The sequence below is a fragment of the Mercenaria mercenaria genome, chromosome 3, assembly GCF_021730395.1.
Source record: "Mercenaria mercenaria strain notata chromosome 3, MADL_Memer_1, whole genome shotgun sequence".
NCBI classification, from domain to species: domain Eukaryota; kingdom Metazoa; phylum Mollusca; class Bivalvia; order Venerida; family Veneridae; genus Mercenaria; species Mercenaria mercenaria.
Window position 1 is genome coordinate 15,717,955 of NC_069363.1, and position 17,869 is coordinate 15,735,823.

General features: G+C 35.7%; 1 long non-coding RNA gene across 1 annotated transcript in view; it reads right to left on the minus strand.

Moving 5' to 3' along the window:
- Positions 1-11,181, minus strand: part of LOC128555507 (uncharacterized) — a 46,564-nt gene extending 35,383 nt beyond the window's left edge. The window contains exons 1-2 of the long non-coding RNA XR_008370119.1: positions 11,085-11,181; positions 9,301-9,384 (exon numbers count right to left, since the gene is read on the minus strand). This is a non-coding gene — a long non-coding RNA (uncharacterized LOC128555507). The remainder of the gene's footprint in view (positions 1-9,300; positions 9,385-11,084) is intronic.
- Positions 11,182-17,869: the final 6,688 nt, after the last annotated feature.

Below are 17,869 nucleotides of genomic sequence, written 5' to 3' on the forward strand. Positions count from 1 at the left end.
ATTAGTCCTAATAATCAGAAGAAATTAGCATTTGGTTAGTTGTGTTTTATTACGCCACGAAAAACACAATTGTTTCCAATTTTTTAAACATACGTCATGCATGTTTTTTTATTTAAAAATTATTATAGATTATAAAAGGAATCATCCTTTAAATAATACTGGATTAAAGATCCATCAGATAATCATTTAATCCAGTCAAGCAGGGTCAATACATTTTCACACCCACAGGCAATCATGGCAGATACCGCTCGTTGTGGATAATTACACTAAGAAGGCAATATTTCAGCACTTTTAATCAAAGCAAAAGATGAAATTAAATGCGAAAAAACTGGTATGCCGATATTATGCTTGGCCAAAAAAGCCTTGGCCTTCATGATATATTCATACGCATAAGAACTCCAAACTCTGGTTATTCTACGATAAACCTAATTTTGATACTTATTATTTCTTAAATAAATATTGCAAGTTTGAGAATATGTTGAAATCTCAAGCATATATTCTTCAAATAAAAGTGCAATATACATTGTAATAAATTATAATTAGGATTTGATAAATGAAAGTCCTGTGCGTCATTTATAAACACTATTTTGTAACACGTTTTCTAAAAATATCAGTCTCTGAGTATGCATAAACTCTACTTTGCAGTGTAAATTGGTAAAAAACTTGAACTGGCCATTATTTGAACAAATCGAAACAATAGATTACTTAAGCATTTTGCTGAACCCCTTGTGTCCTCTGGCAATTGGTGTTAACAGGAGGCAAAACTTTAACCAAATTTATTAAACTTTAACCAAATCTTCTAAGTAAAAAAAAAGGCACACTGAAAGTAAAGGTAAAGGTAAATTTTATTTATTGTCGCTTTGTTAAACTATTAACATAAGCTCTGTAGAGCTTTTGAGCGACCCTACTTTAAGAACAGTTAAAATCATTTATACCTTACCCCCAGCAATTTGCTGGTACCCATTTACAGCTGGGTCGACTGAAGCAATCATGATAAAGTGCCTTGCCCAAGGACACACTGCAATGGGAGTAGCCAGGATTCAAACCAGGGGCCTTCACCTCCGTAGGAAAGTGTCTTAGCCCTCTCGACCAATGCGTACATATAACCAAGAGTTATCTAACTCAATTGGTTGTTTCAGTTCATTAAACTAAGCATTGTATGAAGGACAGCTTGATAGTCAGTTGCATGAAAAACTTTCTAAGTTAAAAAAAGGAAAAAAATCAATGCAAAAAGCCACCAAGAGTTATCTAACTTGGCTATCCATAGTTTGATGACTAGAAAGCATTGTGAAAAGTTTTCAATCCAACACAACTGTTACTGACATACAGCTTAATAGCTACTTGCTCACAAAACTTCAACTGAATTTTTTAAGTAAAAAAAAAGGCCATTACTTTATGTAAATCAACCAAGAGTTATCTTACTTATACAAATTTATTTCAGTAAGTTTGATGACTAAGGTATGAAGTTGTAATATATGCAATGGTTAATGAGATATGATCTGCAAGCAAAACTTTAACCTAGATGTGACACTGATACCAAACAGAGATGCCAAGTGAGAAGTATATATGGGTATAAGAGCAGTCAAAAACTACAAAACATAATCATTAAACATAACAAGTCACTTTTAGTTACTTCAAACATTCTTACTTAAATCTAACTTCAATGTTACTAGTTTCCCATGTACTGAAAATCATTCCTTGGCTGTTAAGCTTGTCATGCAAGGAAGATCATTTCTCCAATAGCTCCCATTTCCTCCCTGCTAATCATATCACACCTTACAGATTATTAATAACACTGAAAGTTATTATCAATATCTAGCAGGCTGTCAGAGACACCCTCAGCTGCTCTCAGTTAACTTTTCTTAGGAAATAAATTTCTTACTATCACCTTACCTGTCAAGAGTATGAATAGTACAACATCATGTTTCCAGGAACATTTTACAGCTTATTAAATACAGAAGATTTATGGATTATCTGGGGAAAAAAAAACAGCTGTTTTGATTTATTGGCAATTTAGCAGGGGGCGTGGGTGTAGAGAAACAGGAGTATATTCTCTATATAGTCTGGCTAATGACTAGATAATCCTGTCTTTTATTTTTTTAAATAATTTCTGTCCTATATTCTGGCTTGATCTTTCTTTGCTCTGATTATCTACCTTTGTTTTGAGAAGAAAAGGGGCATACTTATACAAATCTGAATAACCTCAGGAGTTATCTCCAATGAACAATATACAGAGTCTGAATACTAATTCTTTATATTGCCTTCTACCTTTTCTATGTACTTATAAAAAATCTCTTGTATTTAAAAGATATAACAGGACCCACTTCTTGTCTATTTTTCAAGGGCAAGGAATGCCTGACAATAAGTTAATTTTATATGAAAACCATTCTCAAGCCTTTCGTAATGCTGAAACTATTTAACAAGAGGGCCAAGATGGCCCTAGGTCGCTCACCTAAGAAACACTCCATAACAGTGTAAAACATGTTTGACCTAGTCATTTCATGGAAACAAATATTCTGACCAATTTTCATTAAGATTGGACCAAAAAATTGGTCTCTTGTGATAAAACAAGCATTTTCTTAGATATGACCTAGTTTTTGACCCTAGATGACCCATGTTCAAACTCGACCTAGATTTTATCAAGGCAATCATTTTGACCAAAATTCACGAAGATCAACTGAAAAATACAGCCTCTATCACATACAGAAGTTTTTTCTTTGATTTGACCAAGTGACCTAGTTTTTGACCTCAGATGACCCATATTCAAATTCGACCTAGATTTCATTAAGGCAATCAACCTGACCAAATTTCATAAAAATCAATTGAAACAAACAGTCTCTATCGCATACACAAGATTTTTCTTTAATTTGACCTAGTGACCTAGTTTTTGACCTCAGATAACCCATATTCAAAATCGACCTAGATTTCATCAAGGCAATCACTCTGACCAAATTTCATGAAGATCAATTGAAAAATACATCCTCTATTGCATACACAATGTTTTTCTTCGATTTGACCTAGTGACCTAGTTTTTGACCCAGATGACCCATTTTCGAACTCGGCCTAGATTTTATCAAGGTAATCATTCTGGCTAAATTTCATGAAGATCAGTTGAAAAATACAGCCTCTATCGCATACACAAGGTTTTTACGTGATATGACCTAGTGACCTAGTTTTTGAACCCAGATGACCCATTTTCGAACTCGGCCTAGATTTCATCAAGGTAATCATTCTTACCAAAATTCATGAAGATCAATTGAAAAATACCGCCTCTATCGCATACACAAGGTTTTTCTTTGATTTGACCTAGTGACCTAGTTTTTGACCCGAGATGACCCATTTTCTAACTCGGCCTGAATTTCATTAAGGCAATCATTCTGACCAAAATTCATGAAGATCAATTGAAAAATACAGCCTCTATCGCATACACAAGGTTTTTCTTTGATTTGACCTAGTCACCTAGTTTTTGACCCGAGATGACCCATTTTCAAACTCGGCCTAGATTTCATCAAGGTTATCATTCTGACCAATATTCATAAAGAAGAATTGAAAAATACAGCCTGTATCGCATACACAAGGTTTTTCTTTGATTTGACCTAGTGACCTAGTTTTTGACCCGAGATGACCCATTTTCGAACTCGGCTTAGATTTCATCAAGGTTATCATTCTGACCAATATTCATGAAGATTAATTGAAAAATACCGCCTCTATCGCATACACAAGGTTTTTCTTTGATTTGACCTAGTGACCTAGTTTTTGACCCTAGATGACCCATTTTCAAACTCGGCCTAGATTTCATCTAAGTTATTATTCTGACCAATATTCATGAAGATTAAATGAAAAATACAGCCTCTATCGCATACACAAGGTTTTTCTTTGATTTGACCTAGTGACCTAGTTTTTGACCCGAGATGACCCATTTTCAAACTCTACCTAGATTAAATCAAGGTTATCATTCTAACTAATATTCATGAAGATTAAATGAAAATTACAGCCTTTATCGCATACACAAGGTTTTTCTTTGATTTGACCTAGTGACCTAGTTTTTGACCCGAGATGACCCATTTTCGAACTCGGCCTAGTTTTTATCAAGGTTATCATTCTGACCAATACTCATGAAGATTAATTGAAAAATACAGCCTCTATCGCATACACAAGCTAAATGTTGACAGACGACGGACGACGGATGCCGGACATCGAGCGATTAGAAAAACTCACCTGAGCATTGCTCAGGTGAGCTTAAAAGACACGGCAGTTTGAAATTTAAGAAAATGGCTGGTCATGGAGGAAGCCAATTTAATGTGTTTATGACATCATTTACACACTGCTTTATTCAGCAAATAACCTTTCAAATAGAATAATTTCATATGTTTCTTGAGTGTAAGATGTAAAAACAATAATGGTAATTTCCTTCATTGCAGCTCAGGAAAAAATAGAGAAATTATTTTACAGAAATAAGTTAGTACAGATCAAATATGTATCTAGAAATTTAAAAGTCTGCCATTTTGTTTTCTGTTGCCATGGAAACAAAATGACCACCATTTTGATCAATATTTAAATGCTCATAACTTTCTCATTTTTAAGGCGATTTTGAAAATTCTTTCACTTCTTTTAACGATTTAAGAAATCCTAGCAGACGGAATTAACATAAGAACAACATTGCCTTTCCATTTATTAAACAAGAGGGCAATGATGACCCTATATGGCTCACCAGAGTTGATCTGGCCAACTTACCAAGTTTTTTTTATCCCACGTGACCCAGTTTCAAACTTGACCTAGAGATCATCAAGATAAACATTCTGACCAAGTTTCATAAAGACAGGATCACAACTGTGGCCTCTGGAGTGTTAACAAGCTTTTCCTTTGATTTGAACAGGTGACCTAGTTTTGGATCCCACATGACCCAGATTCGAACTTGACCTAGCGGTCATCAAGACAAACATTCTGACCAACTCTCATGAGTTTCAAACTTAAATTGTGGTCTCTCGAGTGTAAACAAGATTTTTCTTTGATCTGGCCTACTGACCTAGATTTTGACCCCACATAACCCAGTTTCAAACTCTCTAGGTCAAGATAAACATTCTGACCAAGTTTCATAAAGAAAGGGCCACAACTGTGGCCTCTAGAGTGTTAACAAGTTTTTCCTTTGATTTGAATGGGCGACCTAGTTTCTGACCCTAATGACCCAGATTCGAACTAGACCTAGAGGTCACCAAGACAAACATTATAACCAATTCTCATCAGTTTCAAACTTAAACCATGGACTTTAGAGTGTTAACAAAATTTCCCTTTGATCTTGCCTACTGACCTAGTTTTTAACCCCACATAACCCAGTTTTAAATCTGACCTAGAGATCATCAACACAAGCATTCTGACCAAGTTTCATAAAGATTGGGTCATAACTGTGGCCTTTATAGACTGGTGTTCACAAGCTTTTCCTCTGATTTGACCAGGTGACCTAGTTTTTGACCCCACATGACCCAGATTAAAAATAAACCTAGAGATCATCAAGGCAAACATTCTGACCAACTTTCATAAAGACTGAGTCACAACTGTGGCCTCTACAGTGTTCACAAGCGTTTCCTCTGATCTAGCCTACTGACCTAGTTTTTGACCCCACAAGGCCCAGTTTCAAATCTGACCTAGATCATCAAGACAAACATTCTGACCAAGTTTCATAAAGACTGAGTCACAACTGTGGCCTCTAGAGTGTTCACAAGCTAATCCTTTGATTTGACTGGGTGACCTAGTTTTTGACCCCAAATGACCAAAATTCAAAATTGATCTAGCGGTCATCAAGATAAACATTCTGACTAATTCTCATGAGTTTCAAACTTAAATTGTGGTCTCTATAGTATTAACAAGATTTTCCTTTGACTGGTCTAGTGACCTAGTTTGTGACCCCACATGACCTAGTTTCAAATCTACCTAGAGATCATCAAGGCAAACATTCAAGTTTCATAAAGACTGAGTCACAACTGTGGCCTCTACAGTGTTCACAAGCGTTTCCTCTGATCTAGCCTACTGACCTAGTTTTTGACCCCACATGACACAGTTTCAAACTTGACCTAGAGATCATCAAGACAAACATTCTGACCAAGTTTCATAACGATTGAGTCACAACTGTGGCCTCTACAGTGTTCACAAGCTTTTCGTTTGATTTGTCCGGGTGACCTAGCTTTTGATCCCACATGACCCAGATTCAAGATCATCAAGACAAACATACTGACCAAGTTTCATAAAGATTGAGTCATAACCGTGGCCACTACAGTGTTCATAAGCTTTTCCTTTGATTTGACCGGGTGACCTAGCTTTTGACCCCACATGACCCAGTTTCAAACTTGACCTAGAGATCATAAACACAAACATTCTGACCAAGTTTCATAAAGATTGAGTCACAACTGTGGCCTCTAGAGTGTTCACAAGATTTTCATTTGATCTGACTGGGTGACCTAGTTTTTAAACCCACATGACCCATATTCAAACTTGACCTAGAGATCATCAAGGAAAACATTCTGACCAACTCTCATGAGTTTCAAACTTAAATTGCGGTCTCTAGACTGTTAGCAAGATTCTCCTTTGATCTGGTCTAGTGACCTAGTTTATGATCCCACATGACCCAGTTTCAAACTTGATCTAGAGATCATCAAGACAAACATTCTGACTAAGTGTCACAACTGTGGCCTCTACAGTGTTCACGAGCTTTTCCTTCGATTTGACCGGATGACCTAGTTTTTGACCCCTCATGACCCAGATTCAAACCTGATCTAAGGATCATCAAGACAAACATTTTGACCAAGTTTCATTAAGATTGGGCCAAAATTGTGACCTATAAAGTGTTAAAAAGCTTTTCCTTTGATTTGACCCGGTGACCTAGTTTTTGACCCCACATGACCCAGATTGAAACTTGACCTAAAGATCATCAAGATTAACATTCTGATTATGTTTCATGAAGATACAGTCATCAATGTGGCCTCTACAGAGTTCACAAGCTTTTCCTTTGATCTGGCCTACTGACCCAGTTTTTGACCCCACATGACCCAGTTTCGAACCTGATATAAAGATCATCAAGACAAACATTCTGACCAAGTTTCATAAAGATTGAGTCACATTACAGTGTTCACAAGCTTTTCCTTTGATTTGAATGGGTGACCTAGTTTTTGACCCACATGACCGAGATTCAAACTTGACCTAGAGATCATCAAGACAAACACTCTGACCAAGTTTCACAAAGATTAAAGATTGGGTCACAACTGTGGCCTCTACAGAGTTCACAAGCTTTTCCTTTGATCTGGCCTACTGACCCAGTTTTTGACCCCACATGACCCAGTTTCGAACCTGATATAAAGATCATCAAGACAAACATTCTGACCAAGTTTCATAAAGATTGGGTCACATTACAGTGTTCACAAGCTTTTCCTTTGATTTGAATGAGTGACCTAGATTTTGACCCCACATGACCCAGATTCAAACTTGACATAGAGATTATCAAGACAAACATTCTGACCAAGTTTCATAAAGATTGAGTCACAACTGTGGCCTCTAAAGTGTTCACAAGCTTTTCCTTTGATCTGGCCTACTGAGCTAGTTTTGATCCCACATCACCCGGTTTCGAACTTTACCTAGAGACCATCAAGACAAACATTCTGACCAAGTTTCATAAATATTGGTTCACAACTGTTGTCCCTAGAGTTGTCCCTAGAGTGTTCACAAGGCAAATGTTGACATTTTTAACGACGGACGCCGACACAATATCTCACCTTGAGCGCTTTGTGCTCTAGTGAGCTAAAAAATTGCCAAAACAACCACATTTTTAATGTAGGAATGGCAACAAGCACATCTTGTCCTTTATCTGTACAAATTTCATGAAAATATATCTGGTACTTCTAAAGTCGCAGGATCAGTTTTTGTGTTGGACTTGATTGGTTCCCTTAGGTCATACTTAAGCTCCCTCCTCTGACACACCAGACAGTTAATATAATATATATATAAACAAGAACATTTTCACAGTAACTGAAAATATTACTAAAATAATTCCACTGGGAAAGCATAATTGCTCTCACAGGTCCAACTCCTCAAATACCTCAACTGGATCAAGCAAATTAATATAGCTGTTGTACAGTAGTACTTGAAGAAACAGTCTAAAACTTAACTGACTTGCTTCATCAAAGTCTTATCTGATATCATCATCTCCCAAAAATGGAATTCTTTAACAAGCTTTAATTTGCAGAAGAAACAATCATGAAAGATCAATAAATATTTAAAATTTTCATATGAATGGCAAAACTGACTGCTTGACTGATACAGCTGAAGGATATTATGACAGTTATTAATAACAGAACAATACCACCTATAAAAAGGACCCAGAAAAAGGTTTGACAGGAAACTGAACTAAAGTCAGTATCTTGCCAGTGCACATATTTAAGTAAATATAATCTCAATATATCATGTAAGTCTGGAGCTCAGGTGTGATATGCAAAACTTTCATTTATGGGAGAGGACAACCTTAAGCTTATAAAGCTTCCTGTCCAATCCTTTATTGTATATTTGTAATCATGTTGTAAAAATATTGCAAAATAAAATATGTTTAAACTAAAACTTTCATTTCAATGCTGTATTACTTTTCTTCTATTTATATTTAAAATAATGAAAGGTATTCTGTAAATAAAATCTGAAAAGTAGATCCCTCGGAAGCACCAAGAACAAGGCAAACAGTGAAAATTGCAGACTCAGTTAGATTCTGTTCATGAGCAGTAATGGCAACACTGCACACGCCCCCTAGCACCAGCTTCTTCAAATCTATATGAGTTGAAATCAATGATCCCGAAGGACACTGAGATGACCCTTTTTTAGTTGTTTAGCTACAAGCACATGAGAAAAATCACCTCTCTAATAACTTCTTTTTCCTCTGTGTTAATCACACTTTAAGTAATTATCACATCACACTTTAAGTAATTATCATATCACACTTTAAGTAATTATCACATCACACTTTCAGTAATTATCATATCACACTTTAAGTAATTATCACATCACACTTTCAGTAATTATCATATCACATCTTTAGTGATTATCATATCACACCTCTACTGATTAACATATCACACCTTTATTTATGATCATATCACCCATTTACTGATTATCATACCCAAATCATATTACACCTTAAAAGATAAACATATCACCCCTTTTTTTATTATCATATCAGACCTTTATTAATTATGCTGAATCAAGCAGGTTGTCAGTGCCTGCCTTCAGCTTATTTTTTTTAAGAAAACAGAGTGTTTAGTACTGGTTTACCTGTCAGAGACACACATTCTCTCATATCATCCAAAACTTTACGGATTATTAAGCACTCAAGATACACTGCCAAATCCTTGATGTCTGAAAACAAAATGCATATGCAGTATGATTTTAGATGATAACAGAACTTTTTTTAATAGATAAGTAATTTAGTAGGTGTACTTAATTATTTCAACAAAATCATGAAATCAATTCATTTAGAACACTACGTATTTTTGGGCGTCAGTTTTTTTAATGTCTTATATATCTGAAAATATCTGAGTGGACAAATTTGTCTGTGCTCATAAAATATACTTTTGATAAACCAGAATGATTCAAGTCAGTTTTATTATCCCCCACTTTTTTTAGAATAAAAGGGAGACATAGGAATGGGTTCCAGCCATTCATCTATCTGTCCATTCATCTGTCCATTCATCTGTCACACTTCTTGTCCATTGCATAACTCTGCCATCCATGAAGAGATTTCAAATAACTTGGCTAAAATGTTGCCAATAATGAGAAAATGTGTCAGAACAAGACCAAGACCCCTCTCCAAGGTCAAGGTAATACTTGGAGGCCAAAGGCTAACAGGGTCTGTTTCATGTCCGTTCCATAACTCTGCCATTCACTAGGGATTTTGGAATTATTTGGCACACTGTTTCATGTCCGGTCCATAACTCTACTATTGCTCAAGGGATTTCCAAATCACTTGGCACATTATGTTTCCTATGAGACACTTTGTCACATGCAAGACCAAGGTTCCTGTCTCAAAGGTTAAGGTCACACTAAGAGGTCAAAGATAATAGGTCTTATTTTCTGTCCAGTCATTAACTTGGATGTATATTCAAGTAACTAAACTGGCACATAACTGATTTGTCGCATATAAGACCAAGACCTCTTGCTCAAGGTCACACCTCTTGCTCAAGGTCACACTTGGAGACAAAACATTTTTGGTAATTTTTGTGTCTGGTCTGCAACTTTTTTATGCATGGATGAATATCCAAACAACTTGGCCTAAACATTCACCATCACAAGACAATAAATATTCACCATCACAAGACAATAATTGAGCCGCGCCATGAGAAAACCAACATAGTGGGTTTGCGACCAGAATGGATCCAGACCAGCCTGGGCATCCGCGCTGTCTGGTAAGGATCCATGCTGTTCGCTATCAGTTTCTTCAATTGCAATAGGCTTTGAAAGCGAACTGCATGGATCCTGACCAGACTGCGTGGATGCGCAGGCTGGTCTGGATCCATGCTGGTCGCAATCCCGCTATGTTGGTTTTCTCATGACACGGCTCATATATATTCACCATCACAAGACAATAAATATTCACCATCACAAGACAATGTATCATGCACAATACCCAGATTGGAGCAAAAATGTGGCCGCTAGAGTGTAAACAAGCTTTTCCTTTGATTTGACCTAATCCCTAGTTTTTGACTTGTTACCCAGATTTGAAATCATCCATGACTTCATGATATCAAACATTCTGACCATGTTTTATGAAGATAGAATCAAAAATGTGGCCCCTAGAGTGTAAATAAACTTTTTCTTTGATATTACCTGGTGACCTAGTTTTTGACCCAACATGACCCAGATAAAAGCTCAAGATTTTATAGAAACAATCTGACCAAGTTTCATGCACATCAAATGAAAAATGCAGCCCCTATTGCATACACAAGGTTTTTCTTTGATTTGACCAGGTGACCTAGTTTTTGACCCCAGTTAACCCAGATTCGACCTCTAGAGTGTTAACAAGCTTTACCTTTGAAATAAAACTCTTACTTTAAGTTTACCTGTCAGAGAGTGGACAGCACAGACTCATTGCTTCTTGAATCATAGTTCCAAGTTATTACAGCCTCAATATATACTGCCAAAATCCTTGTACTGCCCTGAAAAGCAGTGTATGTGATTGTAGGTCTGAATTTTAATATCTGTTCTAATATGACTAGCAAAGCATAAATCATCACAACGTTATTATATTGACGTCACGTTGACATGATAATTAGCACCACATATGCATCTAGAAATAATGCTTTCAAATTTGATCCAATATTTTACTTAATAGCATGTTTAAAACAAAATGTCAGATAGATTGGACAACTGTCTTGATTAATTTACACACATACTAAGCTGGTTAGTAGCTTTGCAGAATAATTAGCCATCGTTTTTCACCCAAACTGAACTCTTCCGCAAGACGTTTTACCATTTCTGGTCCTGGTGTGATAGTAAACAAAGAAGCGTGACGACCTACCATTTGGCACCATGCATATGCGAAGAAACAGTTCTATCATACTGATCTAAATTTTACAACAAAGACATATTAGAACTGAAATAATTTATAGCAAAACTGTGTTTTAACACTATTTAGACATTCAGGTGGTTACACGTCGTGCATAAATAGTGTTAAGACACCGTTTTGCTATAAATTATTTCTTAATTAATATATAAACAATTCAGTAGATGCAATTATTTTCCATAAGAATTAAAATACAATGTACAGGTCTAATTTCCTTAAAATAATTTGAGTGTATCTCTGCAAATTGCAACCCCAACAATATCTACCTCTGGCATCCATTATCAAATATCAAATGCCCATCTTTCTTTAAGATTTTATATTTTTAGAATACTTATTTCAAATATTGAAAAATCTTCATCAGATGTATTTAACTTAACTAAATATATAGAATTAACTGAGTATGTAGAGCTACATTCATAAATGCCATACAGTAACACTATTTCCATTTCTATAGTAGTAGCAGACCGTTTATGAAATGTTTATGTATAAAACCATTTCAAACTCCTGCATAGTACTGTTAATACACACAAACTGTGTAGCAGCTACTGGCGATTCCCCTTTAAGTCACTATAAGTATACAAATAATTATTCATACTTTCAAATTCCTCTAATACTGACGGTGTTAAGTAGTCTTAATTCCCTGGATCAATAACTCTTAATGCCAAATATAAAAGTCCTGTAGCAGTTAAAAGCCTTTCCAGTATTCTATGAAATTGTATAGAAAGAGTTAACAAATGAAAGTTAGTCACTGATACATAATGCTGAGCTCCATACATGAGCTAACAGCTTCAGGAAGGACAAATGTACCCATATAAATAACACCATTATGCATACAAATGACAAAATACCCCCCCCCCCATCTCCCTTACAGAAGAAAAAGGCCTGCTGCGTACTCTTGCTGTGTACATACAGCGTATATGATGCGTACATGATGTGTGCTGAAATCAAGGGCTTTAAATAGTATGCAGGATATACACCGCACATACACCGATAGTACGTTTGTAGTACACTTTTGACATGCAAATGCGCTCTGCCGCGTACTACTTGCTGCGTACATGCTGTGGACTACATAGTACACAGGATGTACGCTGGAGGAATTTAGTATGCGGGAAATAGTACGCAGCATGTACGCGGCACATACACTTTTCACATGCAAATGAGCCTGCGGTGTACTACCCCTTTTCAATGAAATAAATCAATTTTTGTAGCATGTAATTTGGTAAACATTTGAAGAAAATGGCGTAACTGCATCAAGGGGAAACAACTTTAATGCAACTAAATATAAGTGTTATGATTTATTATAGACGATGTGTGCGTAGTATGTATTTATTTTGATTAAAATCGATCTGAGAACAATCTAGGACTGGAATTATATAAGCGTTTATACACTTTTACGTCCGTAAAAAGTAGCGCACCAAAAAATTTTGGATTGATTTTTTCCAATGGGGCGAGCGCAATTAGCCAAAAACGTTCTGAAAATATACGAGCGGCAAATCCGATGAACAACTTTTTAATCCGGTGAGGCCTTAATGAGTTAGCATAATGAGCATTAAAGCCTTTATAAAACATGATAGAATGGTGTTTTGCTTAAGAGTATTCAAATAACAGTGTGAGCTATTAATTCTTCTCATTCGGGCGCTGTTGAGGCATTATCTTGGTAATTATTTCATGTATTACAAAATGTAATGCAATGAAGTTCAAATAAGTCTTTTCAATTATCCATGTTAGAAAGCTCCAGGATTAATTCAAAATGAAAAAGAATATATTTTTACACTGCATGCAAGGTGCAGCTCAGAAATCAGAAATTTTGTGAAGATGTAAGCTTCACAAATGAACATTGCAAATAGTAAATGGCAAATTTTCATTGTTTAGAATACCGGTAATCTGAACTATTCTATGCTATTAAGATAAATGTTACTCGAAAATCAAGTTCTTGCTTCCAAAAAAAAAAAAATGTACAAATCCTTCCTGCATGAAGTGTACTTCAAACTTTTACTTAAAAAAATTCAAAGTATAAACACCAAAAGAAAATGTACAAGTCCCTCCCGCGTATATGAAGTTTACTTCAGACTTTAACTTATAAAAAAAAAATCAAAGTATAAATGCCAAAAGAAATTGTACAAGTCTTTCCCATGTATATGAAGTGTACTGCACAAATTTCAAAGTATCTGCGGTGTACATGCAGTGTACTATTTTCTTGTACAAGTCCCTCCTGCGTACATGCAGTGTACTCCTTAAATTTTCAGAGTCTGTGCTGCGTACTTGAAGTGTACTAGTGACCTCCTGCGTACATGCTGTGTACTCGTCGAAATAGTACGCGGCATGTACGCGACATGCGGTGTATGTAAAATGTACTCCTCTGGCGTACTACTGTGTTCGCGGCATATACACAGCAAATACGCAGCATGTACACCACAGAGGCTTGCTTCTGTAAGGGCTATGTAAGTGCAGCTAGCATAGTCTGATGCAAGGAAAATGCAGTAATGGATAGACAGGTGCTGGTACAAACCTTAACTCCCACCTCCACTGTCAAACAAGAATTTAATTGTAACAAAGTTACCAACGTCCCCATTCTCGCATACCAGAGGTCTACCATGGTTCCCCGGATGAACCTCTGGCACATTTGGCCGATATTTATGGTCTGGTTGCATTACAGGTAAAACATTTCAGCCAATCAGCGTCGTTTCACGACAAATTGTAGCAAGCCAATCAAAATCGTCAGCGAAAAGCGTGACCGCATCCTTTCCAATATCGATTTGACTTGAGAAGAACTTTATGATTTCCTGATGTAAGTCTTTTAACATCGAATTACAGGAATAAATCTTTATTAATTGCAATCATGGAATATCACCTTTATCCATCGTAAGCAAGTACATGTTGTTTGAAGTTTCAATTCAGCGTGCCAAATAATGGTGAACAGTGATTGGCTGAAACCACTCCTGGTAGTAATTATGAGTGCGCATGCTAACCAAATAAATGATAGAAATAAATCAGAGGTTCGTCTCGGGATTTTGACGAACTTCTGATGGATGAGAATGCAATGTCCCCCGCCTAGGGACATTTTTCACAAAACATATTGCATGCCAATACAACATATTCTAAGTAATAGGGCAACATACTAACAATGTATGTAAGTCATAACTATATATCATATTAATTATGAAGACATTATGAAGTTTGAAAATGTCTAGAAATCTATAAATAGTGAATGCTTTCAAATGCAAATATCTGTATTCCAAAGTTTAACTGCCTTCAATTATTGTGCTGAGCTTTTACTTCTTTAAAATTTTTACTCATCCAATTATACACATTTATGAAAATAATTTTTCTAAATATTTATCCAATATTTCATCTATTTTGAAGGTATCAAGGTTGTATTCCTCAATACCATTTAATGTTCATTTGAGACAACTCCTGAATCTTTTCTAATTTAGTACAATTATGCCCCTTTACTTCTCAAAAGAGGTTTGACAGTAAAAGCGAAAAACAAAAATGAAGATTAATTCTAAAAACAAAGAAGATTATCTAGTTCATCTATTGTAAACAATTCTACCTGATCATAAGTAATGGAAAGAACATTCCTTATGAACTCAATGTTTATTCAGTATAGTCTGTTATGCTTAGGCAAGAAGAAAAAATAAATACATATAGATGCTATTAATCAAAAGTTTTGCCAAAACCATTGAACAAACAAAGTGTACTTGTGAATGTGTTCAACTCTAAAGATTTAACAGGATAATTATTAATACATGTGGAGTGCTATGTTTTGTATATTTTGTGTTTGAGTAAAATCATGCAATCAAAATTCCAAAGAAAAAATGAAATTCCCATTCCTTTTGTCTTCAAAAGTTGAAATCCTCAAACTTCTATCCCCATAAAATGAGCCGTGCCATGAGAAAAACAACATAGTGGCTTTGCGACCAGCATGGATCCAGACCAGCCTGCGCATCCGCGCAGTCTGGTCAGGATCCATGCTGTTCGCTTTTAAAGCCGCTACTACAATTAGAGAAACCGTTAGCGAACAGCATGGATCCTGACCAGACTGCGCGGATGCGCAGGCTGGTCTGGATCCATGCTGGTCGCAAAGCCACTATGTTGGTTTTCCCATGGCACGGCTCAAATGGCCTTTCTGGTCAAAACTCTGAACTTCCATACACAGGAAATTAAATGATTTCACCATATTATATATTTTTTTATCAGAACTTGAAATTCTTTGATTGCCTAACTTCATTTTAAGACAGTTGGATTTTGTTTGTTTATTACAAACCAGTTAAATTTTCAAGAAACAGATGTGAAAGAAAACTAAAGGAATGTGCAGACCAGGATATTATACTATGAAATCATTTAGTTTTTTTGGCCTGTGTAAAATTTTGTGGTTTCGGCAAAAGTGCCTATTTCAATGGCCTATTTCAATGGGAATATCAATTATTTCACAGTACAGTTATAAAAGTATCAAAAGTTACACTTAAGGGGGAATGGTACTTTGTCAAAATTTAAGATTTTCTGATTGTCTTATATACCAAAATAAACTTGAAGATATTTACAATTGATATCATCATCTTTTAGAGCAATAAACATGCGTATGACGTTACCATGACGTCGCAAACATGACCCATTTTCGCGCATTTTACGTCCGTTAATGGTAGCACTAAAATAGTATAAAACTCGATACTACAAGGTATTGTTGGCGTCAATGCATTAGATTATATATAAAAACGACAGAATAAAGCAATTTCTTAGTGATTATTAACATGAACAGGTATTTTCTATCTGAATTTTCAAAGGAGGTTCGAACACAGACATTTGGTTGTTTAAGAAAATTCAGGAAGAAAATCGATTCTGATCCATTTTGCAAAAAATTGGCCCGTGGAAATTTTTGCCAAATTTTTGTATGTGAAAATTCATTATGTTGTTAATATCTATGCCAAAATAGAAAAAAAGTTCACCGAAGCGTTTTTGTAGTAAAACCGTTTGAACTTGACTACGCAGCGTCGTTAAAAGACATGTAATTGTTATGTAACGGGCTTGTCATAATTCTACCTGGAAACCTATAAACAAGCAGTTATGAGACATGAATTAAATATTTCAATCTAATCGTAAAAATATTACACATTTCATAACATGCAGTATTCCAAAATATTTTCATTGAAAAGTGCGTATCTTTTAAATTACTAGAAGTTCTTGATGTTCATTTCAATAGCCACTTCATGACCTTTTCAAACTCAGCTGCTCTCTAAAATAAGTCGCGATAAATACGGACAGTTCAGAAGGCTAAAACAGTTAAGTTATTGAAGAAAGGGAGTGTCGGGAGTGATAATAAAACGGAGAAAAGCAAAAAAGAAGAATTGTCGATTATGCATATTTTGGTAAATGTATTTGACAATGGTTAAAAAAATATGCGGAAAAAGACTTTACTGAAGCCCGCCCGCTTAGCTCAATAGGTAAGAGCGTTGGTCTACGGATCTCGGGGTCGCTAGTTCGATCCTATGTTCTCCGTGACTATTTGATGAACGACACTGTGTCTGATATCATTAGTCCTCCACCTCTGATTCATGTGGGGAAGTTGGCAGTTACTTGCGGAGAACAGGTTTGTACTGGTACAGAATCCAGGAAAACTGGTTAGGTTAAACAGCCCGCCGTTATATGACTGAAAAACTGTTGAAAAAATGGCGTTAAACTCAAAACAAAGACTTTACTGGAAAAAACCTATTTTCCGAAACAAAGGGTATGGTCTATAAAGTGTACTACATTTTAAAATGTAAAATCTAAAATGCTATGGCATTTTACGGAACCCCTATTTAATAAACGTTGCAGCTGCATTAGGTAAGCATGGGATAATTAAAATACAAACATTTCCGCACAGTTCTATCCGAATGTGAATTTCATTTAAATTGTATTAATGATACAATTAAAGGCAGATTTATAGAATTTTAAAAGTAAGTACTACAGTAATAAGACTGTTAAAAAAGTTGTTAATGTTCTGAATCAAGTTTTTACGCTCGTTTCAACAGTATGGCGGGTAGTTTCCTTAAACATTGTTCCTGGGAACGACCAGTACTAAACCCCTAACCTCCGACACAAACTCCCAAAGTGTTCTCACATAAAGAGCCATGTTCGGTAGCGAGGCTCGAACTTACAGTCCTCCATCAGTGAGATATCTCAGTGAATCAGACCACGTAGGCAGTCCTAGAAGTTGACAGTTTATATATATACGCTGTTTTTCTTTTGCAAGCAGTACAACGGAATTTTAAAATTCGAATGTTACGTATGAATTTTAAGATT